Source organism: Crotalus tigris, unplaced genomic scaffold (assembly GCF_016545835.1).
Source record: "Crotalus tigris isolate CLP2741 ecotype Arizona unplaced genomic scaffold, ASM1654583v1 scf7180000017703.754461, whole genome shotgun sequence".
NCBI classification, from domain to species: Eukaryota; Metazoa; Chordata; class Lepidosauria; order Squamata; family Viperidae; genus Crotalus; species Crotalus tigris.
In genome coordinates, this window is record NW_024096578.1 from 192,442 (window position 1) to 219,245 (window position 26,804).

At 40.7% G+C, this 26,804-nt stretch overlaps 1 protein-coding gene and 1 long non-coding RNA gene across 5 annotated transcripts in view; one reads left to right on the forward strand and one right to left on the reverse strand.

The window, feature by feature from the left end:
- The window catches only part of LOC120306009 (neurexin-1), a 622,144-nt gene that overhangs the window by 102,746 nt on the left and 492,594 nt on the right, over nt 1-26,804 (reverse strand). The gene's annotated exons all lie outside the window — the stretch shown is intronic.
- LOC120306010 lies at nt 3,535-10,823 on the forward strand. The gene is made up of 4 exons (XR_005556152.1): nt 3,535-5,260; nt 7,915-8,045; nt 9,234-9,335; nt 10,014-10,823. It is a non-coding gene; the product is annotated as an uncharacterized LOC120306010 (long non-coding RNA).

A 26,804-nucleotide genomic window follows, 5' to 3' on the forward strand; every position in this document is an offset into this window, starting at 1 on the left:
CCAACAAAGTAGTTTTCAAGAATCCCATCACCTCTACCATAAAATACTATTGTACAACAATTTTTTTTCTAGAAGAGAGGCAAAGATGAAAGCTGAACCACAGCTCCTTCCCCTCATCATAATTCACTTTTCTTTCCCATGTAGCTTAAATGAATCTAAGGCAAATGCATATAAATAACTGAAAGCACTGACTGAGAAATAGAACCCAACAGACTTCCTGGACTTCAATCTGCCCCTTCAAATTTTATTCCAGGAAGTTCTTAATGGATCTCCCCCCTTTATTTTTTAACCAAATGTGTGATAACTGGAGCTATACAAAGCCTCTAGTTCTTAATATCTTGCCATGTAGGCATATGTGATGAAGAACACGCAGAATCCTAGAAGAGGCAGGGAACAGAATGCTAGTCTAGTTAAGGGAGTTTCTTTCTCTTTCCCCCCACCCCTCCCTTCTCCTTTGGATTTAGGCCAATTCTTTTTTCAGGCACTTATAAAATTAACACAGGGAAAATGACTGATCATTATGTAACTTTTACTTGACAATGAAATGTTCAAAATGCATCATTCCAAATAAAGGAAAATTCCCCAAGATATTGCTTTGGTATTATTCAATATTTACAAGTGCTGATTAGCCTCACCAAATTCAAGTGAACTCTCCTGTTGATGGTATTACATCACAGTTACATTTAGTATGTATGACAGAATCTTTCTCCTGCAACTGGGTCACTTATGCAAGGATGCAATGGCTTCCCTCAAGATCGCTTCACTACCTTGCAAAGCTTGTGAATGACACCACATGATAGTGGAAATGAAGCAGAGCGGGATGTGAAAATGAATAAGGGTGAAGCTATAACAGCATACCAAGTGCTCTCCAATGAAAGCAAAACGTGTTTAAAACACAAGACATTCTAGACACTTTCCATTCTGTCAATGGATTACATTAGACCACCTCAGCAAATTAAGACTCTTGAATGAATATGGAGATAAATAAAGTAAGGGTGTGTATATGTGTGTGTGCACGCAGGCGTGCATATTTGTGCTCTCTCTCACAGACTCTTTACAAATACATCCATTTTCTCTCTTATTTATTTGGCTATACATACGTAGATGGACTCAGATGCTTCTATTTAAATGCTTCTACTCTCTTTCCCATTATTCTTCACTCTTACAAATTATTAACTCAAAACCCAGCTTTGCCAGCAAAGGACCTCACTGATTCTTTTTATTTTCCATTCTCTGACTATCTCAAGCTCTCTCTCTCCCTCCCTCTCTCTCTCTCTCTCTTTCCCTTCCTCCCTCTCTCTCCCCCCCCCTCTCATATACACACACAAAGTCAAACATCAAGGCTATTACAGCTGCTTTGAACCATGAGGTGTTTACTTCCTAGAGGGTTGAGCCCTTCATCTAATTAGACAACCTTAGGTTTAGCTCATCAGCCCAAGATAATTAATTAGAAGCAGTCTAATTATCAGAAGATTCTTCAATAACAGCTGTGTTGCAGTACAGACATCAACCAATCCAGAGAGATTCTATGCTTGGCCATCAATTGTGTATTTGCACTTAGGAAAACTGGCTTCATGGAAACTGTTGTCAGAGAACAAATAAGAACTGCTGTAGCATAAAAGAAAATGCGACCAGAGGAAAAAAAGGAAGGAAGAGAAATTAATTTTATTTGTACTTTGCCTTCCCAAACAGGGAGAGATATACAATCAATTAATAGGCCAAATCTAGAGAGCAAAGGATGTTCACTCTCTAACATGACACAAATAAACAGGCAGCAATAGAAAATACAGTGTGACTTTTTGTTGAGGACCATTCTGTAGTAGGCAAGGGTTTTTTTTTTCCCTCCCAAGAGATCTCACAATCCACAGTTCACCTCTCAGCAGCCAGATATAGAAGGTGTAGAGGTCAGGAAATATAGGCAGCTTCTCTGCCATTACCTTTAGAATACACCCAGACACCCCATATACACCTTGTGTGTTTAGCAAAGCCATCTGGGCATCTTGCAATACATGTGCCATACATGAGCTTCACTTACATTCAAACAAAACACTGCAGAAATGGGGGGGGGAGTGAGCATCTGGAATGCCAGGAAACACTGCCTATGTATTTATAAGCTTAGATCTCATTTATCATTGCCAAGCCCATCTTGCAAAGCATGTGAATGACAAAATAGATCATTCATAGATCACCAACATCACAGACCATATTTCTTTAACATGTCACTAGGATCCAATATCTTCACAATAGGGAGGCACAGAGCAGGGTAGAATTGCTCTTCTTGTCACCAAGACAAAGATTATGACCTCCAATAAAAGAATAGCATCATAAATACACAGGCACACTTGTAACAAGAGAAAAAGGATACTGAAGGAGGGGAGAAATTAAATCCCATGCCACTATTAAGCAAAAACAATATATATATTTCTTTCTGATTCACTAACACACCTCTAGATTAGAACAATGAGAGAAGAAACACAAAGCACGGGTCATAAAAGAAAGCTGGATTCCTGCAATTATGTCAGGCCTCCTGGTGCAATATGGTTCTCTCAGGTGGTCATTGTGTTGTGGGGCAGATTGTAACAGATGCCCCTCACATACACTTCCAGACTGCAACACTCTCATTCTGGCAGAATGGCAGACTTCAAATGAAAGAGTTTTGCCCTGAAGCAAAGATCAGCAGCTGCACATTTCTGTTCCTCCAGAATCTGACCCCATTAATAGGGAAGAGGGAGAAAGAAATAAGGGTGAGCTGGCAAAGGAAGGCAGCGTTGTATCTCTGGAGGACCCACAATAATAATAAAAATAATAAAGCGTGTGGGGGGGATTTTCTTCCAGCGCCACCCAGCGCCACCCATCGTCTTTGAGCTGAGAGGTAGGAGGGGAGACCAAAAAACTGGGCTAAAACAATATTCTCCCGAGCTGGAGGCTGCAGTTCCGTCCCTTCCCCGCCTCTGCCGAGGGGGTGTGTCTTTTTTCCCCCTCAGGTGTAGCGGTGGCTCCTACCGTGCTAGTCCCGGCGGCTGCCTCAGGCTCCGCTGAGCTGCACCTTCACCCTCCCTTCCAGTCTTTTGCGCCTTTCTTTCAGCAACCGGCGATGGTCACCACCGTCCCCACGCATACAACCACAAAGCCTTGGGACAGCCCGGGGACTAAACGTCAATCATCCCCCAGGTAGCCAAAATGCCGGGGACCGCCCTTTCTTTCCAGAAAAAAACTGCCCCTCCGGGCTTAGATTTGACGGAACGCCGAGCCCTTTTTCGCCTCCTTGTTATTCCTTCTTCCCCACCATCACCCTCCTAACCCACCAAACCTAAGGGGGGGGGGAGCCAGAACGATCCCTGCAACGCCCTCAATCGCGCACCTCTTGAGACTCCCTCGACTCCTCTTCAGTTTAGGCGTGTTCCCTGGCTAAGAATCCACCCGCTCCCCGCCGCCACGTGTGAGTGTGCCACCCCCATTTTCTGCCATTAGAATGGGGAGCTCCCCACTGCCACTCGACCCCACACGTCCAGCCGAGCCATCCGGGACCCACCGTGTCCGCCTCGCAAGGAAGCCGGGGACCTGTAGATCGCGATAGGCACTGAAGGGTGCTTGCTGTTGCTGCCATGGAAATGGTGGATATGCGGCGCCCCCAAACTGGAGGCACCCCAAGCCACCCCGAGGAAGCCACTGAGAGTCAACGGGAGTATCCAGAGCACGGCCAGCTGGCCACGAGACTGGACTGGCTCGGACAGCATGAACTCCCTCATCCGCTGGGGCATGGCGGGGCGGGGGCACCCCCACCCCACCCCGTCAGGAGCGAGGCAAACTTTGGGCGAGGAAAGCGCAGACGGGCGGCTCACCGCACTAAGCGGTTCGTCATTGTGGGTGCTTCTTCTGGGCGCCGATCCCTCGCCCCGGGTCCCTTCTTGCCCCAAAGAGGCCCGAACATAGTCCAGGGCGGCCGAGAAGCGCCAAATTCCCGTGGAGAAAACGCGGCGGGACGGCCCCGAGGAGTCTCCAGTGCTTCTCCGCGCGGCTACCTCCACTGTCAAGCAGCGCTCAGGGGACTCTCCTCCATAATCCACAAAGCGGGTGATCCTCCCGCCAGGAATGACCAGCCAAGGTGGGAACAGGGTGCCCAATTCCCAAAGAAAAGCAACCGTCGCAGGGGGGGATCCATCCAGCGGAGCGAGCGACTTGCGCTTCTTAAAGGCGCGCCGACAACGCGCGCAGCTCCCCGGGCGAGCCTCCTCTCTCCTTTGCTCTCCGCCTATTGCCAGCGCAACGAGGGCGAAGAGGAAGACGGCGACGGCGACAGCGAGGACGGCGGTGGGCAGGAGGCGGCGAGCGGAGCTTTGCAGGGAGAATCCATTGCACGCGTCTGAGCGGAGCCACCGCGGCGAGGGGGGCGGGCGAGAGTGAACGAGGAGCAAGCCATGCTAGCTGGCAGCGAAGGCGAAGCGAGCGCTATGCAAATCTGCAGTCTCCCAACAGCAAATCACCGGCGCCCCTATGCAATGCAGCGGACTAGCCTATGGGGGAGTAAGCAAGCGGGCGCTGGCCCCGGCTCGCTTCCTCACGGCGGCGGCGGCGGCGACGCGCTAACTGGAGCGGGCCATGTGGCAGGCAGGCTGCGTGCTGCTCATAATAGCCTACGGGAGGCTCTGCAGCTTCCTTGCTCGGGGAGAATTTCCGGGTGGGATGGGGAACTGAGGACTCAAATACTTTCAAATACCGTTTTTGTTCCACGCCCTCCCCCAGACATTAATTCTGTCCGTGTTTCAGGACCCATCTGCGGGTGACGTTAAGCGAAGGGTGCTTCTCCGCCTCTTCTTATCTTTAAGGGAATGCCGCCTATTGGAAAGGAGTGGAGATGCTTCAAAGAGGAAGCGCAATCATTCCTCCTCTTTTCCTCTGCCCTTTCACAAGAGACGCCTCCCCAAAACCACATAAGCCCTGCCACCTCAGAGAACAAGCAATATAGCGAGCATCCAAGATAAGGTCTCTGCCAGCCCCGCCTCTGCTCTCTTCCTGACTACCTCCTGTTCTTCTCCTCTGAGTTTACCCCATTCGATGAATGGTGTGGGGGACCCTACTGGTTCCCTGTCCACACTATACACCTTTTTCTGCTTTCCTGTCCTGTCTCACAGGAAGAGAGAGAATGCGCCAGCAGATACAGTACTGCAGAAGGTTTAGGCAGGTGAGCATCCCAGCTCCTTCCAAAGAGAACAAAAGACGGTGAGCCCCTGAAACAGTGGCAGCACCTTCACCCTCTCAGGTGAGCAAGTGAAAACATGATTGGGCTGCTCTTTGCATGACCAAGCCATTTGCTGTGCTGTCCAGAGAGGGAGAGAAATGATACAGGTGGGCTCTTTCCCTCTGCCCCCCCCCACTTCCAACTGCAACTTCAGTCCATTGTTCTGCACTATCTAAGGAGGCTGAAGAACAGCCCTAGGTAGGAATGCTGCTTCCCTTTGCTAATTTTGTATTTCTCTGCTTTTCTTGAGCCTGAAGAAATAAGAATTTGACAATTGATGGTTACTGCTACCTCACTTTGAGATGTGCAGTGGAAAGAGTTGGACTCAATCATCTGCTTTTTATGTTGGTAAAAAGGGTAGCCCCTTGTAATGAAAAGCAGCCACTGCTTTGGGCAGCTTGGTGGGCAGTACATCTTACCTGGATGAATTCAAATCCCCATGCCACCCAAACTAAATTCTAGAAGACCAAAGAGATTAGGTCACTGAAGTTCATAAGCAAACTACCAAGCAATAGCGCTCCAGATTTGTTGCTGATTTTGGAAGGAAATATACATACAAAATAAAATAAAGTGTGTGCTTCAGATATTTAACATGCCTAGACAACTGAAGAAGTTTCCCCAGATTAGATAAAAAATCCTGATCCATCACCTCTATTTATTATATCATAGTCCTTCCCTTTGTGCTCCTTAGTTCCCAAAAAAGTTGAGAAGATGTTGGGAAAGATGTCCCAGCTACTAAAAGATTTTACACCCCTAGTGCAGAAGATTTAACTAAATGCCTGCTAACACATTACTCAGTGGAAGCACACTAGAGAAAGAAAGGACTGCCTTGGAAAAGGAGGAGTTGTACAAAACATGCTCAGTCAATAAATTGTGCCTCTTTATGAAATGACAAAATGAAAGTATACCTAGCGATTCTTCCTTTAATTTTAATCCCATTTAAAAAAACCTTCAGGAGACTATGTTGATTTAAGGAGCAAGAAGTCCAAAAGGAACTGCTGAACGTCCAAATCTAACAGTAGATTTGGGTCTTCTCAGTCCACCCCACCTCGTCAACTAGATCACATTGACCCCTTCTGAACAATTTCCTCATAGAGTAAAAACATAAGGAGTACTATGCCGGATTGGACCCTTAGCCCATTTAGTCTAGCAGTCTGTTCTCACAGTGGTCAACCAATTGCACAAGGAAGCCTACAAGCCTCCCAGCATAGGGCCTTCAGAGACAGCCACACTATCATCAAGGCTAATAGCCATTGATCTCCATGATTTCCACCAGTTACCAAGATGTGGTAGCCACCACCAATCTCATGGTAGTGAATTCCAAAGCTGAATTATGTGCTATATAAAAAAAATACTTGGGTTTTTTTTGTTTTGATTCCTCCTGGATTCAAGTTTATTGGATGATTCCTGGTTCTAATATTTTAGGAAGTGAAAAAATATCTTCTCTTTGTGAATGTTATCTGTACCAAGGATAATTTTATACTGCTCAGTCATGTCCCCTATCTTTTTCTGGACTAAAAAGCCCCAAAATCACAACCTTTCTTCAAAGGGTAGCTGCTCTAGCGCATTGATCATCTTAGTTGCTCTCCTCTGAAACTTCTTTAGCTCCACCATATACTTTTTGAAGTGCAGCACACAATATTCCAGATGCGGTCACACCATTGATTTATATAATATTTTAGATGCTACCACTTAAGGCTAATTGTGCTTCGAAACATTCATTGTTTTGAACCACAGTTGCCATACTCCCTTGCCATTGACTTGTTGACTGACATTGATGGGAATTAATCAAAAACTTTTGTATTGTCTAATTATCTTGCTAAATTGTTGTCACAGAAACATAGAATAACAATTAGAAAGATTTAAAGGAACATCCTTCAGGATTAAAATGTCAGAAGATAGGGCTACAAACAAGCATGTGTGGGGCCATTACTTTTTATTTTATATCACTAGTCTGCATCTATCATTTATGGAGATCTTGGAAATCAAGGGGCAAATGTTGCCTGAGGTTACATGTTGCCTAATCCTGTTGTTTTAAATCATGCAGAGCGTTTCACATTCATTAACTGATTTAGTTTTGCAAAATAATGCAAAATGTATTGCAGATCAATATGTCTAAAATTATATATGAGAGGGAAACAGAGGTTCAATTATGTGGGGAAGTCAGCCTTTGAAGCAGGACATTTTGTGCTCACTGCTTAGGGTTATTTTTTAGCAATTCTGTTACAGATTCAAGCTGATAGAATTAGCTGGATTTTATTTTGTTTGAAAATCAAGTCACTGACAATCCAGGAAGATATGCAAATAAATAAATTCCAAACATAAGAATTGAGCAAAGATGCAATTTCTTTCTAAAACAGATAATGTAAAAAGCAACAATTCACTAACAGATATGTTAAAGTCAATAAAGGATTTATGCTTCATTTCATTGCTACTTCATGCAATGTATTTTAATTCCAAAGCAGCCATTTGTAAACCCTGTGATATCACATCTCCATACAACAGAATGTGTTAGTCACTAACAACCATTTTCCTTTATGCTAGCATTTCAAAAAGTGTTTTCTGCCAGACATTGTAACTCTTCTCAGTATTTGGTAGTTTATTCTAAGGTATATGTGCTTTTATTGACAAGACTCAGAACTTGAAAAAAAAGTTTAATTCTTTATCTCCTTTAGGCACAGAGGTCAGATGGCTAACTATGAGCCAGTCATCACTCTCAGCCCAACCTACCTCATAAGGTTGTTGTTGAGGGGAAAATGGAAGGAAGGAGCTTTCTGGACCCTGTCTTCAGTTGTACAGAAAACAGGTGAGATATTTGTCTGGTACATAACAAATAACTAAATCTCCCCCATGTTTTATGGAAGTGATTTCCTTAGTATTACTGACACTTCACTTGTATGAAATTGTTTGTCTTAAATATTGAGAGCAAAAGTATCTATAGAAGTGCTAGAATCTACCCCAGAAAAATAAACCTTCCCAACCTGTCAGATTACTAAAGGCTAATTTAATTTACATGTAGACTTTAACATTAGCATCATTTGGGCAAACATGCGTGAAAAGTGAAGGACTGTTGTGTGTATAGTTAAATAACAATCTCTTGATTGCTGTTCAGCCTCTGATTATTTAAACATTAATTGGCTGAATAATCAAGTTAAAATCTATTGAAATATACATAGGAGTTCCTGGGCAATTGCTGCAATAAGGAGACAGATCTTGAATCTCTTTCATCCTAGCAGAGCTGTTATTAGGAGATGGCTGAGAGGCTTGTTTCTGAGTTTCCTGTGTTCTCTGTGTCTCTCTACCTTTTCCTTTCTCTTATATTCATACCTACTGATTGACCCTTTGTGGCTGTATCTCAAATATTACACCTTGAATGATTCTTACGGACAATTAAATTGGAATTCACCTTACCCATTCATGCCATTGGCACTCATCTTGTTTCCAATTTGAAAATGATTAAATTATACAAAAATAACATATTTTATTAAAAGCACTTACTTTTGATTTTTGACTGTTTTACTCTGCTTCATGCAGATCTTGCCCAGTCTTAAACTTTGCCTTTAATTTTTGCTAAAAAAAATGAGCCCATTACCTCTGGATGGGAGACCTAAAATATGTGCAATGGAATATATTTGAGAGCAAGAAAATTGCAGCCAATCTCAGCTAAAAAAGGATATGTTCAGACATAAACTGTTATTTTTCATAGTGAACTAGTGATGAACTGTTATTTGCCATTTCAACTGTTTCCATTTAGCTTTTCCTTCCTATAGGGGCAGCAAAACATATCCAGACAGCTCTATACATATCTTTCTTAACGTTATGTGCAAACTAGAAACTCTGCCTCATTTCTTTTCCCACAAGTTAAAACCATAAACTGTTCATTTAACCATTCACAATGACTCTAACATCTTAGGAAAGGAACAATTCAGAGTTCCTATTTGAATATAATGCTAAGAATCCTCAGAAAATGATCCATTTTTTTATTTTCCTATAGGCAGTCATGAGGAGGATGTGGATTTATTCTCCTAGTTCCCAAATATAAGACATAATCCAATAGATGGCAAGTTTACTAAGGAAGATCTGAATGTGACATAAGGTAAGGAGGAATTTCCTGACCATGGGAGTTATTAAACAGTGAAACAGTCCATCTCTAGGAATAGTAGGTGCTTTATCATGAGAGGCTTTTAAACAAAAATTCAACAACCTTTAGTCCATGGTGGTATGAGGATTTGTGCCCTGGGCAGAAGACTTTGAAGGACCCTTCCATCCTATGATTCTAAGTCAGAAACTATTTTCTATAAGAAACAGGTGGTAAAGTGGTGGGCAAGGGCAGATTAAGTGAAGTTTGAGTCAGTGCAAGCCCAAAACAATAGCAGATCACAAGAGAGAGAGAAAAAAGGGCAAAGCTCAGGGTTGGAATACAAATTACACCCTGTCAAGTAATTCTGGAAAGTAATAAATTAAGAGAATATTATTAAGTATAGTATGCAAATGGAGCCAATAAAACTTAGCAAATAGGTGCTGGAGTGAGTCTATTGCCTGCATTCCATACATGTACACTTCGTATTAGCAAAACTGGCATGCTACCATTAAAAAATATCTGGATTCAATATATTATAGGGCTGGTCCAGCAAGACTTATCTCTCTTTTTCAATAGTGCAAATCAATGTTTCTTTTCAGCTGCTGGACAGCTCCCAAGAAAAACTGCTGTTTGACTTCTAAGCTTAGTTAAACTCCTAGACATTTTATTATTCCTGTATTTCTGTTTCCACAGACATAAAAGCAGTACATGGATAGGAACAGTCTTGGTGAAATTCCATCTACATGCTTTGAAAAACATTGTGATTGGAATTAAAAGGGATAGCTCTGGTAAAGTCCTTCCTACGTTGAAAATTATGACAACCAGTTACAAAATTATATTTTCTCTTCTCCTGCTCCCTTTCTGTCCCACATCAAGAGCGGAGGCCCTTTCATTGACCTGATGATGATGAATGAAATCTTTCAGTATCTCCCACCATTGACCTTTCCAGCCAAGGCTTTTGGGAGTTAAACCAGACATATGGAAGAAATTAGATTGCCAAAGCAGGATTGTAGCAGATATTATTTACTAATTATTTACAAATATGTTTCAACTGTGAAGGTCCTCTTCATTGAGGAATCAGAAAGTTACAATATAAACAAGTGGGAATAATGAATAAAAGCATTAGTTTTAGATACTGTATGCAAAACATAGTTGTTCTTCTTGCTGCAGAGAGTGACATCTATATTTTAAATATACAACTTTCATTCTAATTCATAATATGAATTCCCCCCAAATTAAGTATTTCATGAATACATGAAATTAAATTACAGCCTCTTGGAATAAAACAATCTTAGCAATCCTCTAAACAGTGAACATCAACAAACTTACTTAACTAGTATGAAAAAACACCTTTTATTTTTAAAATAGCTTTGAATGTCGGTTCAGTACAACAAGTCAAAATATAAATATGTGTTTTAGAAATGATTTAATTATACACTAAAGTCTACTTATTTTACATTAGTATAAATATCTTAAGACAAAAATGTCACAAATTTGCCCAACAATTTTGTACATTTTTATTCCTAGAGATGCTAAAAGAATAGAGTTTAATTTTGTCAATTCTATCTGCTACTTCATTTCAGCCATTTTAAATAAAAGTTATTATTCCCACTAAAATGAAGTAGCAGTTGCAATTGACAAAACTAAACCCTATCCTTTTAGCATCTCCAGGAATAAAAGTGCAGGAAGTTGTTATTCCAACTTGTTTATATTGTAACTTATTAAATGCAAAGTTAAATATATAGATGTATCTTTTAAATTAGCTATATACCACTACATATTTTAAAAAATAAACATTACACATCTACATGCATATTCTAAGGTTACACAAAATGCAAAAAAGGACTGCAAAGTAATTAGCCAGAAAATTAAAAGGATGAGATAAGATAAAGAAAAGGATATACATTATATCTAGTTTACACCAATAGCATTCTGTGTACCTTTCTAGTCTTGCAAACCTATTCATGATCTAATTCATAAATCACCTTTGATAAAACCAGTAAGTAAAGCAATAATAAAGCAATTAATAAAAACATACATGAAGATATGTAAAATGTATGGAAAAATATAAATAAAAAAATAAAAAATAGAAGATTAAAAATTACACTATTACTATTATTAAAAGGAGCATAACATTATTTTCCCTGCTACTGAAAGATAGTAGGGAAGGGTATTGCTATATTGGGTCAGCCACTGAAAAAACTGGCTCCCATGACAAAACAAACAGTACAATAACAGTCATCCAGGGGTCAGATTTTATAAACCCCAGGCCTGCCGGAAAAGCCAGGTCTTAAGTGGCTTACGGAAAACCAACAGGGTGGGAGTGGTCCTAATCTCTGGGGGAGCTGGTTCCAAGATGTGGGCGCCATCACAGAGAAAGCCCTCCGCGGCCCCGCCAAATGGCACTGCTTGGCCGATGGGACCTGAAGGAGGCTCAGCCTGTGGGATCTAACCAGACGAAGGGAACTATGACGTAGTAGGCGGTCTTGCAAATAGCCTGGCCCTGAGCCATATAGGGCTTTAAAGGTAATGACCAACACCTTGAATTGGACCCGGAGACCAATAGGCAACCAGTGCAGCTCACGGAGGATAGGTGTAATGTGGGTGTATCGAGGAGCACCCACTATCACTCGCGCGGCTGCATTCTGGACCAACTGTAGTCTCCGAATACTTTTCAAGGGTAGCCCCATGTAGAGCGTGTTGTAGAAGTCCAGAGGTGAGGTGATAAGGGCATCAGTGACTGTAAGGAGAGCCTCCCGGTCCAGGTAGAGTCGCAACTGGTGCAACAGACGGACTTGTGCAAAGATCCTCCCAGCCACAGCCTTCAAATGATGTTCCAAATTCAGCTGTGGATCAAGGAGGACACCTAAGTTGCGAACCCACTCCGAAGGGGGTATATTTTCCCCCGCTAGAGTCAACACTGGACAGTCGACATGATTCTTGGGAGGCAACATCCAAAGCCACTCGGCCTTGTCAGGATTGAGCCTGAGTCTGTTAACCCCCATCCAGACCCTCACGGCTTCAAAGCAACGGCCCATCACATCAGCCGCTTCATTGAGAGAGCTCAGGGAGGAAATATATAGCTAGGTATCATCAGCATACTGATGAAATCTCACCCCGTGCTGTCTGATGATCTCACCCAGCGGCTTCATGTAAATGTTAAATAGGGGGGAGAGGACCGACCACTGCAGCATGCCGCATTCAAGGGGCCTCGGGGTTGACCTCTGCCCTCCCACTAATACCGATTGCGACTGGCCAGAAAGGTAGGAGGAGAACCACCGTAAAACGGTGCCTCCCACTCCCACCCCTTCAAGTTGTCGCAAAAGGATACCATGATTGATGGTATCAAAAGCCGCTGAGAGGTCAAGTAGCACCAAGACAGAGGAATAGCCCCTGTCTCGGGCCCGCCAGAGATCATCCATCAGCGCGACCAAAGCAGTTTCTGTGCTAAAGCCGGGCCTGAAGCCAAATTGAAAAGGGTCTAGATAATCCGCTTCATCCAGAGTCCGTTGGTGCTGGAGCGCCACCACTCTCTCTACAACTTTCCCCAAAAAGGGGAGATTGGAGACTGGATGGAAGTTATTTAAGTCAGCTGGATCCAGGGTAGGCTTCTTGAGAAGGGGCCTCACAACTGCCTCCTTCAAGGATTGCGGGAAAGACCCCTCCCTCAACAAAGCGTTGATCAACACCTGGAGCCAGTCTCGTGTCACCTCCTTGGCAGCCGAGACCAACCAGGAAGGACACGGGTCCAATAAACAAGTGGAGGTGCTCATCACTCCCATTGCTCTGTCAACATGCTCAGTGGTCACAGACTCAAATTCATCCCATAAAACTGGGCTAAGACCTGCCCCAGTCATCTCCGAAGGCCCTACCCAATCGGAGTCTAGGTCTGTCCGAATCCGAGCGATTTTGTCTGATAAGAATTGCACAAATTCCTCTCACCCTGTAAGGGCTCCCCAGCTTCCCGAACATTAAGTAGGGAACGGGTCACCCTAAACAGGGTGGCGGGGCGAGATTCTGCAGACGCAATAAGTGCGGAAAAATGCGAACATTTTGCCGCTCGTATCGCCACTAAATAAGTCCTAATATAGGCTCTTAAAAGTGTCCGGTCAGATTTGGAGTTACTAGCCCTCCAGCGTCACTTTAGACATCTCTTCTGATGCTTCATCTCCCGTAGCTCCTCGGTAAACCAAGGTGCCCTCCGGGATCCACAATCACAGAGAGGTTGCAAAGGCGCGATCCAGTCTAACGCCCCTGATGCCGCCTTATTCCAAGCAGCGACCAAGGACTCAGCCGGTTCGTGGAGGAGCGAATCAGGAAAACCCCCAAGCGCTATTTGAAACCCCTCCGGGTCCATTAAATACCTGGGGCAGAACCACCTAATTGGTTCCGCCTCCCTGTGGTGGGGGAGTAGGACCGAGAAATCTAACCTCAACAGGAAGTGATCCGACCATGACAAGGGAGAAGTAACTATACCCCTTAAATCAAAATCACGTCTCTACTGCCCCAAGAGGAATACAAGTCGACCCTATGGGTTGGACCCTGAATTATCTGGGTCAGATCCATGGTTGTCATGGAAGCCATGAACTCCTGAGCCACACCGGAGGATTCGCCGAGTGACGGCAGATTGAAATCCCCCTTAACCACCTTCAGTATGGGAGGGCGCCTGGAAGAAATAATAGATCGAAGGAAAAAGTCTTTCCTCAAATACTGTGTTCCCAAGCTGAGAAATACTTCATAAGTTTTATTTATTTACTTAAAGTATTCATATAGCTGCTCATCATCTAATCAACTCTGAGCAGCTCCCAATCAAAAGTTCAAACAATGTATAAATCATATTAAAATCATAAAACTAAATAGATAGAAAACTTTAAGAACAACAAAGACCTTATCCCAAGTCAATGTAAAGACCCCGAATTGGACCAAAATAAACTGGCAACCAGTAAAGAACATAAAAAATTGGCATGATTTGTTCATGCCACCCAGTTCTATTCAATAAGTCTTGCCTTGGAATTTTGTACTACTTAAATTTTCTGAACCATTTGGAAGGGCAGTCTCAAGTTTACTGCAGTGCAGTAATCTAAGTGAGAAGCTACCAGGTCATGAATTACCTTAGCAAGGTGACTTGCATGCAAGTAAGACCTTTGCTGGCACAAGTACAGCCTAAGCCAGTGGTGGCGAACCTATGACACGGGTGCCAGAGGCGGCACTCGGAGCCCTCTCTGTGGGCACACATGCCATTGCCCCAGCCTTGCCTCCCCCCACGACCCTCTTCTCTCCAGCAGCCCCCCTGAAGGAGAGTCACCCCTGAGCGTGGCCCACGCAGAGCAGCACAGCCAAGGACATGGCAGCCAGGCAGCGTAGACAAGACTCTGCCCTCATATCCCATTGTGCACAGTTGATGCTGCAGGGCACGGGCAGAGGGCGTGACCACCATAGCACTGCTGGGCTGCCTGGGAGATCTGCGGCAAGCCCTGGAGGCGGTGAGTGGCCCTGCAGGCAGGTGGGGTGGGGGATGAGGGTGGAGCGGGGGCGGGGCAGGGGTTGGAGTGGGGGTGGGGCCAGTTTTGGGGCACTCAATCTCTAAAAGGTTCACCATCACTGGCCTCAGCTGATGAAAGGTGCTTTCTGCCGCAGTGCCACTAATGCTAAAGATATATCCAGAAGAACCTTGATCTATGATTTTTTTTAGGGAAATTAAAACCATATCCAGAACAGATTTAAGCCCATTCCTCCAAATAGATAAAACAGATGCAACAGATTGTTGGCCCATCTCCTCAGCAATGTCATTTTCTCATATGACTCCAGTGAAAAAAAAGAGAACTGGCTATATTCAGCAAATTTAGACATGTTATTTTAAATCAATAAATTTTCGTGTTTAGTGGTGTACATTATGGATTATAAAATGGAACCGTGAAAGTTTGTGGCATAAACATCTTGGAGTTCAGTAGATAGTACCCACAGCACTATCCTCTGAAGAAAATCATCCAGTTCCATATGGAACTACTTTAAAGCTCTTTCACCAAAGAAAGCCTTTCCAGAATTATGCCATGGTCACTAGTATCAAACACTGCTGAGAGAACTACGGAATCAGCAAAAATGCCAAATGTAAATTTCATCCAACAGGGTAACCAAAGAGATTTTGATCCTCGGATTAGGTCTAAACCCCAACTGAAAGAGATGTAGAAATTCACTGAATGTAGTTATTTATTAAGATTATATACCACCCATCTTGCTGGCCAAAGATTCAAGAGTATCAGAATCTGCATACACTTCTTGCTGGCCATTGGCTTATAATTATTTTGACCTTCTGGATCCAGTGAGTATCCTTATTTATAAGCTGTGATAAGCCATGAGTAACATGATTCAAACAAATACATAGTTGGCTGAACTCACCCAAGCATCTTGTGTGCCTCAGTCAAGCCTGAAAAATTAAATCTCATCCAAAACCCTGAGCAGAGCCCTGGGCACTTCTACAAATTTAACTGCTAAAATTATAGAGGTTAAGTTATGAATTTTATCAACGTTGCCTTCAAAATGTCTATGCAACATGTCATAGTGATATGCTGTGGGATCTCCGAAAGCCCCAAACCACTCAGAAAAGTTTCTACTGGGTGTCATTGACAGAATGCAATAATGAAGAATAAAATCTCCCTGTTTTCTATCAGGTAGATGGAAGTTGGCTTGAAAATGAGTTCTAGTGTTTGATCAGATGCAAATTTAGTATCTCTTCACTTGTATTTTAGTCATCTGATTTGCTTCATTGTGTACCAAGGGACTGTGCAATGTGGGAAAAGATTTAAGGAACAATCAGGTCAGTGGTATTGTCATTTGTATATTCCATAAGGAAAGTAAATCATTGACACAAACACCAGCCATACAAAAAAAAATATTTTACAACTTTCTGAAATCCTATGGAATCTGGGGGTGCTCCTTTCTCATAGGTACCTGGCCCCTGTAGAAAGGAATAGTTAATGCAAGTCTCAGCAGAAAGTGCTTTGACTATGCAAGGGAACAGATGTAAATTCTCCCACTTTCAGATAGCCATCCTTCTGCCTAATAGATAAATCCAAATCCAGTGTGTGACCTGCCATGTGTGTTGAGTCAATAACAAGTTGAGACATGTATGATTGTTATTATGGCCATGTGGTGTCAACCAATCCAGCTAAGACTTCACCATAGATGCTGAAGTCTCTCAGAACTAATGTTCTAGGAGTCCTCATTATCAGATCTGAGATAATCTTCATCAATTTTGATAGAGAGCCTGTTGGCAGGAATGTACAGCACCAAAATCCTGGATATCCAGTACAAGTTGCACACAATAGTGGCACTTGAACAGACAGCAAAACTGGATAATTCCTATAGCTATTTCCCCTCTGTCCTATTCTGTGCCATATCGAGTATCCAAAGGAGCATACCTGGGAGAGACTACAGTAATTCCCCTTAGTTCTCCAATCCAGGTCTCAGTTATGTACATCAAGTAGGTCCACCCATCTACAATAACAAAATGGCTACCTCAGTTCATCTGTGCAAAGCAATAACCAGGGAAAGAGATAAGCACAATATGTCTCGTCTCTCTTGTCATTTTAAAAATATTATAGTGCAAACAAGATGGATTAAGACAGACATGATGGCCAAACAGACAGACAAATAAACAGTGTGCATCATGCTATATCTCTGTACTCTATTAGTTTATTATAATGCTTCATTTAAACAATTAAGACTTATATCTCTATAAAAGAAAAAAAAATACCACTCACTGCCAAACTACTCACAATTTTTCTGATGACCCAAAATCACTTGATGCAGTTCAGAGGGAACACACTTGAACAGAGATATCTAAATTTCTAAAATGCTGACTACTTTAGACTGAGATTCAGGATTCATCCAAATTCGATGCACACTCCTAATTGAAATCCAGTTATGGTTCATGAATTAGTTTGGGCACATCTATTAGAGCCTGTGCTTTTGCAATGAAATGAGTACTTTTCCTGGACTTAGGACTAGTGTGAAAGCTGGACAGAAGGACAAAATCTTAACATTTTCACAAACCCCAATGCTATATTAGAAGTCAGTGCAAAAGCCTTGTGGCCTGAATTAATGCAATTGAATGAGCTTAGACATTCCAGTCAAAAGACCAGTTTTAGGTAATGGGCCTTGCTGGGCACATGAATGAGAAAGAAAATCCCTCCTGAGCAATTACAAAAAAAATTGAGTGAGTTTTTTTTACAAATCTCCACTTTCTCAACCCAATTTATTTCAAAGTTGTAATGAGGATAACATGAGCCTACATTTTTAAATTTGTTGTAGAAATTTCCAGTATGATCTTTCTTTTAAAAAAATGCAATATATTTTTAGTTTGAAGGAAACAGACTTGAGACATAGTCATCCTTTTCATGCTTTATTGAAAAGGCTTAATTAGGATTTCCTCATTCTAAGTATTAAGCTTTTAAACAAAAGGTAAAGGTTTAAAGCAGCTGTCGGTAAATATTATTAAAATATATAGTAAGCACCATGTCTTATTCAAACGCATGAAGGGCTGCAATGTCTTTTTTAACCTGCTACTGACACCAGATAGGAATTTGAATGTTTCAGCAAGTTACTGTGCACTGGGGCAGGGACAAAGGGAATGGAATGGTTTGGGTCCAATTTTAATCAGTACTTGAGTAGGAGGGAAGCAAAGCTTCAATTTCACATTGTGACCCCAAAGAAAAAAGGATAAAAATTATAAAAATGAAGCCTCTCTCAGAACCGACAGTGCAGTTATTAACATTATTATCACACACTTAGTTAGGTGCAATGAACTCTTCATAGTAATTCTTAAATTTGTTCATGATTTTTTCCCTGAATTTTCTCTCAACACTTTTCATTTGGAAATAAAGGAAATTGTGCAGTTTCTTTTTTGAGACTATGTCAATAGATGCAAATTCCTCCTTTCAAAACAGAAATGGATAATGCATGAAACAGTTGAAAGTTTCACATTTCTTGCATATGTTCAACAATTGTATTAATATACCCATGAGCTTGTGTGGAACAGCCCTGTGAAAAGCTACATTGGAGTAAATCCCATTGAACAGAACAAAACTTACTGCTGAGCATATACACACAAGAGACAAAATATATTATATTTTTAGTTCTTTCTCTTCAAGGATACCCTTGGGATTTGAATATTCATGTTTTTGAACAGCTACACCAGACATGTCAAACTTGCACATCATGTGACGTTGCACAATGTATCAGGACACTTTTGCCATTGCTGGCAATGGGGTGGGTGTGGCTTCCATGTGACTTGTCCGGCCCGCGGGCCGGCAGTTTGACACCCCTGAGCTAAACAATACTCAAGCAGCTATAGACAATGAGATTCAAAAAAGGCCATTTTTTTCTTCCTGAGGGGAGGTTGAGGATCAAATAGTAAGAACAGCTGCTGCAAATGCAGAAAGTCCAATAAGCAGGATAGTTCTCAGTTGTGTCCAGGAATATATAAGTATTTCAGATCATTCTTGAAAAATAGCTACACAAAAAGAACTTTTATGAGACTTAAAAGATTTCATCTTTCCTATTAACTAAATTAAATTTTGGATATGGATCTAAATTAGCTTCTGTTCTGCTACTACATTTCAGTTCTATTCTATTATTTTGAAAGGAAACGTTGTAAAGGGTGATGGAGGAGAAGAGGGAGGACTACAACTCATTGGTCAATCTGTAGTATTTCCAATCCAAACTGGAAGAACAGCTTCATAAACATGTCCATCTGCAGCAACCTCTGCATCCTCTTCTCTTTCTCTCCTTCTATTTCATCAAAGTTTAAGTTGTAATTTCTTCACTGGGTGAAGTTGTGTCAAGTGGACTTGTGGCATCGTTATTGTCATGATAGATACATTCAAACAAAACCAAACCAATTTGGTAGACTGTACCACAAATGATCTTGTATAAAATAAGGAGAAGAGAGCCAAGTTTTATATTAAGCCTGAGGTCAATGGTTCCAAAGCTTTGTAAATTGGAGTTCAAAACAAGTAATTGTTCCATGTTCTTTGTGCTCTTCAAATTGGGCTTGAAGTGGAATGTTGAAGGCTCTCTCAATTTTAATTATTCCCATAGCTATGTACTATTTTATTTCACTTCTCTGTTTACATTTCTGAAATCTATCCTTCATGCTACTCAAAATTAAGGTTTCAAGTTGACTGAAGATTAGCTTTTAAATTGTGGATCAGTAATTAACCTCAACCAGTTCTATCTTCCCAAAGAATTACATAGTTGTCTTCCTCACAATAAACTAAATCAGACTCTTACAACTCTTGAACAACTGTAGGTAATAGAAACCTCTTCCTTCCTGTAATGACTTAGAATTAGAGCCTTAGGGCTGGAAGTGACCTTGGTGTCTTCTAATCCAACCCATTGCCAAAGCAAGAGCCTTTATATCATCCTGGACAAATGGTTGTCCAATCTTTTTCTTGAAAACCTCCAGTGATGGAACACCTACAACTCCAGGAAGCAAGCTGTTCCATTGGTTAATTGTGATCACTGTCTGAAAATTTCTCCTTAGTTCCAGGTAGGATCTCTCTTAACAAGCTTCCATCCATTGCTTCTTGTCCTAGTCTCATGTGTTTTGGAGGATAAGACAATTTCCTTATCTCTGTGACTGCCCATCAGATACTGGAAGGCAGGTATCGTGTCACCTCTAAACTTTCTCTTTGTTAGGCTAGATATACCTAGATGATGATGATGATGATGATGATAATAATAATAATGTTGGAAGGGACCTTGGAGGTCATCTAGTCCAACCCCCTGCTCAGGCAGGAAACCCTATACCTTAACTGTTACCTTAACAGTTGTACAGTTTAGTGTCCAGACCTTTTATCATCTTTGTTGCTCTTCTGCAAACTCTTTCTAGAGTATCAGCTTTTTTTTTATCATGGCAATCAGAATTGGATGCAGTATTCCAAGTGTGGCCTCACCAGTGCAATATAGAGTGACACTATAATATCTCATAATCTCGATGCTATCCTTCTATTGATGCAAAAGCCAAAAACACTGGCTTTTTTGGCACATGCAGCACACTTATACTCAAATAGTGGTGCAGCACACTCATACTCAAGTAGTGGTCCATTAAGACAGCAGTCCTCAACCCTTGCAGCTTAGCAGCCCAGCCCACCACTCCCGAATAGGCCACAGCCCAGTAGTGAGCCATGGTCTGGGGGTTGGGGACCCCTGTATTAAGACACCTAGATCCTTCTCACAGTTACTACTGTTGAACCTGATGCTGCCTAATCTATAACTGTGCATTTGATTTTTCCTGCCTAAGTGCAAGACCTTATTTTTCTCTGCAGGACCTTACTTTTCTCAATTTTTTTCTTAAGGTTTCTCGTTATTTCCATTGATGAATACATGCAGTGCTTTTTTTCTAAAAAAAAAAACAGGTGCCAGAACTCACACACATCATACCACCCGCCTTGCCTACCCTATAAGGTTCCATCCAAAAAAGGTGCCGGAACTCCGTTCTGGGCATTCTATGAGAAAAAAAGCCCTGAATACATGTATAGGTATTGCATATCTTTGCATGCAGAACATGCGAACAAGGACATTCAGTATCAACTGCTTATATTTATCTGTATGCAGCTTCTGCTGCTGCTCCTCATTTAATATCCTCTTAGTTATTACACATGCATTCCAATGATAGATGACAAAGGCATCAGCCTCTGACACTCTCTCTTTACCAAAGCTGAAGGAAATTCACCCTGTAAACATTTTTGTTGATTATGGAGCCAACAGGGAAACCTGACCCCATTTTTAGTACCTGTGTGAAAAGCTTGCTTCTCTCCTCCCCTCCTTGTGCCATCCTGCCCTGGTGATTTCTTCTATTAGGTTGCCAAGATGGTTTCCTCAGAGAGCTCTGTGTTTATTTTGACAGGTGTTACTAAGCTCTACTGTGTCTCCCTGGAATTGTTACTGCCTGCTTTGAGGTACAGTGAAAAACATTAAGACAGCAAACTAATGAACTTACCTTATTGCATTTCAAATCATATCAACTACACAGTAGGTTGGATTAATCTACTAATGCTCTTCTAATGACGCTTTCATTGGGCATATGGTGCTGACTTTCCATTTTCTTTACCATTTCATATTGCTGAAGCTTAAAATAATTAAAAGGCACGAGTATTTTTTCTGCTTTCCACTCTTCATTATATGAATATATATTTTCAATATTATTTTCATTCTGTAGTTCACCTTATTGTTTGGTAAGTATGGACTCTGATTACTACAGTCATGGAGGTACAGTGAAAGCAACAGTAATTGATAAGAGAGTCAAACACATGCACCCAAAACATGTTTGTCTCTGGAGAAAAATAATCAAAAACAGTTTCTTTTTTTGTGAGTCACAAAGTTTTCGACTGGGAGTCCCTACACTCAGTCATTCAAGCACTGGTCATCTCACGCCTAGACTATTGCAATGCACTTTACATGGGGCTACCCTTGAAAAATATTCCGAAACTATAAGTAGTGCCGAATGCAGCAGAACAGGAAATTCTTAGGACTCCTAGGTTGACTCATGTTACACAGCTGGTTCCATGAGCTGAATTGGCTGCCCATTGGTTTACAGGTGCAATTCAAGATGTTGGTTATCACCTTTGAAGCTCTACATGGCATAGGTCCAGGTTATTTGAAAAAATATCTCATCCCAATGGGAATGGTCCGCCCTATCTGTGATGGCTGACAGGGTCCAGGAGAAGAGCTTTTTCTGTCTTGGCTCTTGCCCTATGGAATATCTTAACCCCTCCCCCTGAGGTGAGATTTGCACCCACTAAGGGACTGAAGACCTTGCTTTGCCAGTTGGCTTGGGGCCCAATGAGGGCACACCATTTTAGAGGTGGCTGTTGGATTAAGAAAAGCCCCCACCTCTTCTCATGTACTTCCTGCTCCCCTCCTCCCTATCTTTTAACTGCACTTATTTTATTGTTATTTATTATTTTATCATTTCAATGTCTACTAGTTTTAATGTTTATAAGCTGCCCAGAGTCACCTCTAGACAAAATGGGCAGCACATAAATCAATCAATCAAACAAATAAACAAATAGTGGCCAGACAATGTAGATGTGCTCCCTATTTATTATTTACCAGTATATAACTTGAATTTGAAACATTTGAAAATAAAGGAAAAGACCACTGCTTCCTGCACCATCATTTTGAGATCTTACAGCATCCAGGCTAAGCTCTCTGTTTCTTTTTTTAGTTTCTAATTCAAACATTGTTCTATCATTCTTTTACAGACACATACACACTGAGCCCCAAGGCATGAGAAGGGGATGCCTATTTGTGCTTATTCTTTAAGATGAACTTTCCTGAGTCTTGTGAAATTAATATTGGTTTATAATTATTGTTAATGCTACACCAATATTCTACAGTGTAGTTTTCTTCCAATACATGGAACAGCATCTTTTACTGTAGCAACAGCTGTGAAGGGTGAGAACTGTATGCAACATCTGTCACAGGCACTATGTTGAGGAAGCAACATGGCTTATTGATACATACAAGCCACTGTTTTTCAAATGTGGCACATTTAAGATATGTGGACTTCAGCTCCTAGAATTCTCCAGCAAACTTGGGGAATTCTCACCTCCCAGAATTCCCAAGCCAAAATTGAGAAAGAAGTACTGTATACATTTCTTTTTCTAAGCATTTACTATATGAAGTCTATTTATCAGATATATTTCTATGCCACTGAAATCAAAACAATTCTCGGCAGGTCATGTTAAAAAATAGAACATGAAAATACACCAAATGTAAAAATAAAAACACAGTAGCAGTATAACAATTCAAAGAAGATAAATTTTAAAATGGCAAGAACATATCAGGGGAAGACTCTCTGAAACAGCTTGATCTTTGAAACTTTTCAAAAGGCTATCAAAGAAAGAGCTAGCTTGATCTCCTCCGCAAGGAAGCTGTTCCATAGTTCTGCAGCAAAAAAAAAAAATAGTGCCTTGTCACCTCATCCCCAGAACCTCTTGAAAGTGTGGGATTAGCCACAATTTCTCCCTATAAATCTAATTAGTTGAGCCAAAACCAGGTGGAGAAGGTGGTTCTCTAAGAGTCAATCCATGAAGAGCAGTACAGGGCAAAACCATCTCTTTTGTCACTATTCTTTCCATCTGTCCATATTAAATTGCCTTCTAGTTATTGCAATAACAAATGTTGTATAAAACCAAGCAGATCTTAACTGTTTCTAGTCAGGTATAGTAATAGGGGAGGAAAGGATGGAACTGGAACAATGATAACTAGCTTTCTTGCTAATTAGCAAGAAAGATGCTGCAAGTTGCACTGAATAGAAAATACAAAGTATTTTTTAGGAAAGAAAATGGAATTCAGAGTTGACCTAAGAGTTAAGCCGAACTTATAGGAAGGAAGTCACGATATAATTTAAAATTAACTAATTTGCTTTTAAAACACAAAAACAATATTTCAGTTACTAAGGAAAAGAAATAAAGTGTTGGTTTAAAAAATGTCTATTTTTAACTATTGAATTCAAATTCCTAAATAATATATCAACTAATTGTCAGAGGACACCTGCCCTTGACCTAACTTCTTTTTAGAAAATCTGAGATTTTCTAAAACTGTTCTTTTTTTTTTCTTGCTCATTCTGAACTATTCTATGGATACTTTTAAAAATCCACTTTATTCTTATAACAGAGTTATAACTATATTTTATAATAAAATTCTTTATTATCATTTAATCTGTATCTGATTTTTGTAAAAAAGCAAAATAAGTATTTATGAAGATTGCTTCTCCTGCTATTTTGATTTGCATCCATTGCCAACAAAAATACTTGCTGGATCTTCAAGCTAATTCTTTACTTAACCCAGGAGCTTAGTACAGTGCTAAAGCAGAAATCTCAAGCAGGTGGGGGGTGTGTGTGTGTGTACAGTGTTAATGAAGGATGAATGAATGAAAGTATGAGTGAATGAATGAATATACAAGCAGCCTCAATTATTGCCTTTACTATGACAGATTTGTGTCTTTCAGCTGTATAACTGCTAATTTGGAAAAGGACTGTCCTCCAATTTCTATCTAATCTTTAAATGTATGAAAAACAGCCTTAAAAATTTCAGCCATTTTGTAATATTGCTATGGTTTCCTATGGCCTCCAAAAGATTATGAGTTGTAGGTTTGACCACTCAAGCATTCCCTCCCTCCTGCCTTAAGGACTGGAGCAGCATGATTACCATATAGTAATCCTGATTCTTTTCTAGAAATTTGCATATATTTATTATTTGTATTGATTTGGATATGAGATTCTTAGTGCGCCATATGTTTGACCCATATGTGCCTTATTTATATATTCCTGTTACTTTGACTGCATGTGTGTAATTATTCTCATTCCTTACCTATATGTATATGTATATAGCATATATTATGTGTGTTATGTGTATCTTTGTGTAGATAATATACTTTCTTTTGAGAACAGGCAACAGAATTTTATTTCTATGTGTGCTCAGAGTAAAAAAAAAATGATAATAAAGGTTATCTTGCCTTGCCTTGCCTTGCCTTGCCTTATCCTATCCTGCCTTGCCTTGCCTTGCCTTGCCATCTTATCTTACCCTATCTTTATTGTCTCCCTTTCTCTCTAGCCAGATGTATCCAGAGAATCCAACACTTTCATCAAAAAAACACAAACTGTATCCCTTTCAAAGTTGCAACATCAGAACACATGTACAAAAGAGATGGAGTTTGTGATGTGATGCTGCTTTTGTCATTCTCCCTTCCCTCTGACTGTCCTTGCAGATCTGTTTTCAACACCTGCTATTTAGAGAGACACAATTTGTGAGTACCTATTCCCTTCTGCCACTCTGTCTTCTCAATCCCTCAAAACAGTTCAACCTCTTCTCTTTTGTTGGCCTTGAGACTTTGAGCATAAACAAGGAATACCGTGAGCCAGTCATTTCCTTAAGAAAAGTGAAAAGAATGCAGTTTGCCAGTCCTGTTTCCTGAAACATTATAGGTCCTGATAATTGGTTGCTAATTTCTCCCATCTATATTTTAATCCATGTCCAGTAAATTTGTTTGGTTTTATGAAAAAGAGCTGAGGAGCTAGGAAGGAAAGTGTGATGTTGCCAAGCTACCTTTTCTCCACTGCATTTAACAGTTCTTATTAGCTATGATGGTGAAAGAGTAACATGTCAGCATTTTAAACCTGACATTTTCCCAATAGTTGTAAACACAGCTGCAATTGTGCAGTCACTAGAGTAGGAGATAGTTTGATCAGATATATTCTAAATAGGCAGGGCACCAAAGCTCAGAGGGCAGGTATAGATATATGATTAGTAAATAAGTACACAAATAACATTAACTGAATGACTTTATGCATGTATTTATTGTCCATGGGGTCGCGATGGGTCGGATATGACTTCGCAATTAACAACAACAACAACTCCACAGATTTGAAAAATTACCTAAATAAATTGCATTATCCATAAATAGATTTGAATTATAGTTCCATTTTCAAATAGGTTTTGTCACTAGGAAGTTTCTTCTAAGATTTAGCTAAATTTATGATTTTTCCTCCATCTTTTAAAACAACAAATGTTGCTTTTGTCAGTGCCCTTCTAAAATAGTGTAGCCAGAACTTACAGAGCAGGACAGGATACTATGAAATTATTGTTTTTTCTGAATTGGAATACAAAATCAATGGAAACGTACTAGGGGATTGGAAAAAGTATTATGCGTGTAAAAAGATTGCATAATATACTATATTTTTACTGATAAAGAATAATTGGATGCTTCAATGCTTGGATGGCATGCCTGTGCTTTTAATGATTTGGATTCTTGTTCTGTGTGCTAATCTCAGCCACGAGTCTATGTCAAAACAATACAGGATTTGCTAGGATTTTCCACCTCAGCCCATCTGGTTCATTCATTTGCCTGGTGCTCCAAATTTAAGCATAAATATTAAGCAGAAAGTGAATCCAACTTGATAGCTGCATTTCTGAGCACAGCTTTACAAATAGTAGATTTGGAGGAGAAACATATGTGATTAATGCCTGGTAATGTGCAGATCAATATAAATCTTCTCTATTGTGCTGCCTATATATTCTGGTCAACAGTGTTATTTATGGAATAAAAATATCTGGGAAAAATAATCTCTTTTTATTCACAGCTTTCTTTGATGTACCAAATGTTTTTTTACAACTTTGCCTAATGTACTTAACGGTTAACATAAATTCCCTAGGAAGTCCTTTTTAAAAAACACAGATTCCCCTGATGCAGTCATTTTTAACATAAATTTCTCTGGCACAAGCTTTTTTAAAAAAATAATAATGTATTTTTTCCTGTATATACTATCAAAAGCTTGCATTTTTGGGTGGGGGTATGGATTTTTCAGCAGAAAAAGACATTAGCATATTTCATTCTATGCTGTTACCCTTATACTGACAAGAGCCCATCCTGGTAGATCTTGAAATTTATGGCAGTTTTCTTTTATACCCATTCAAATG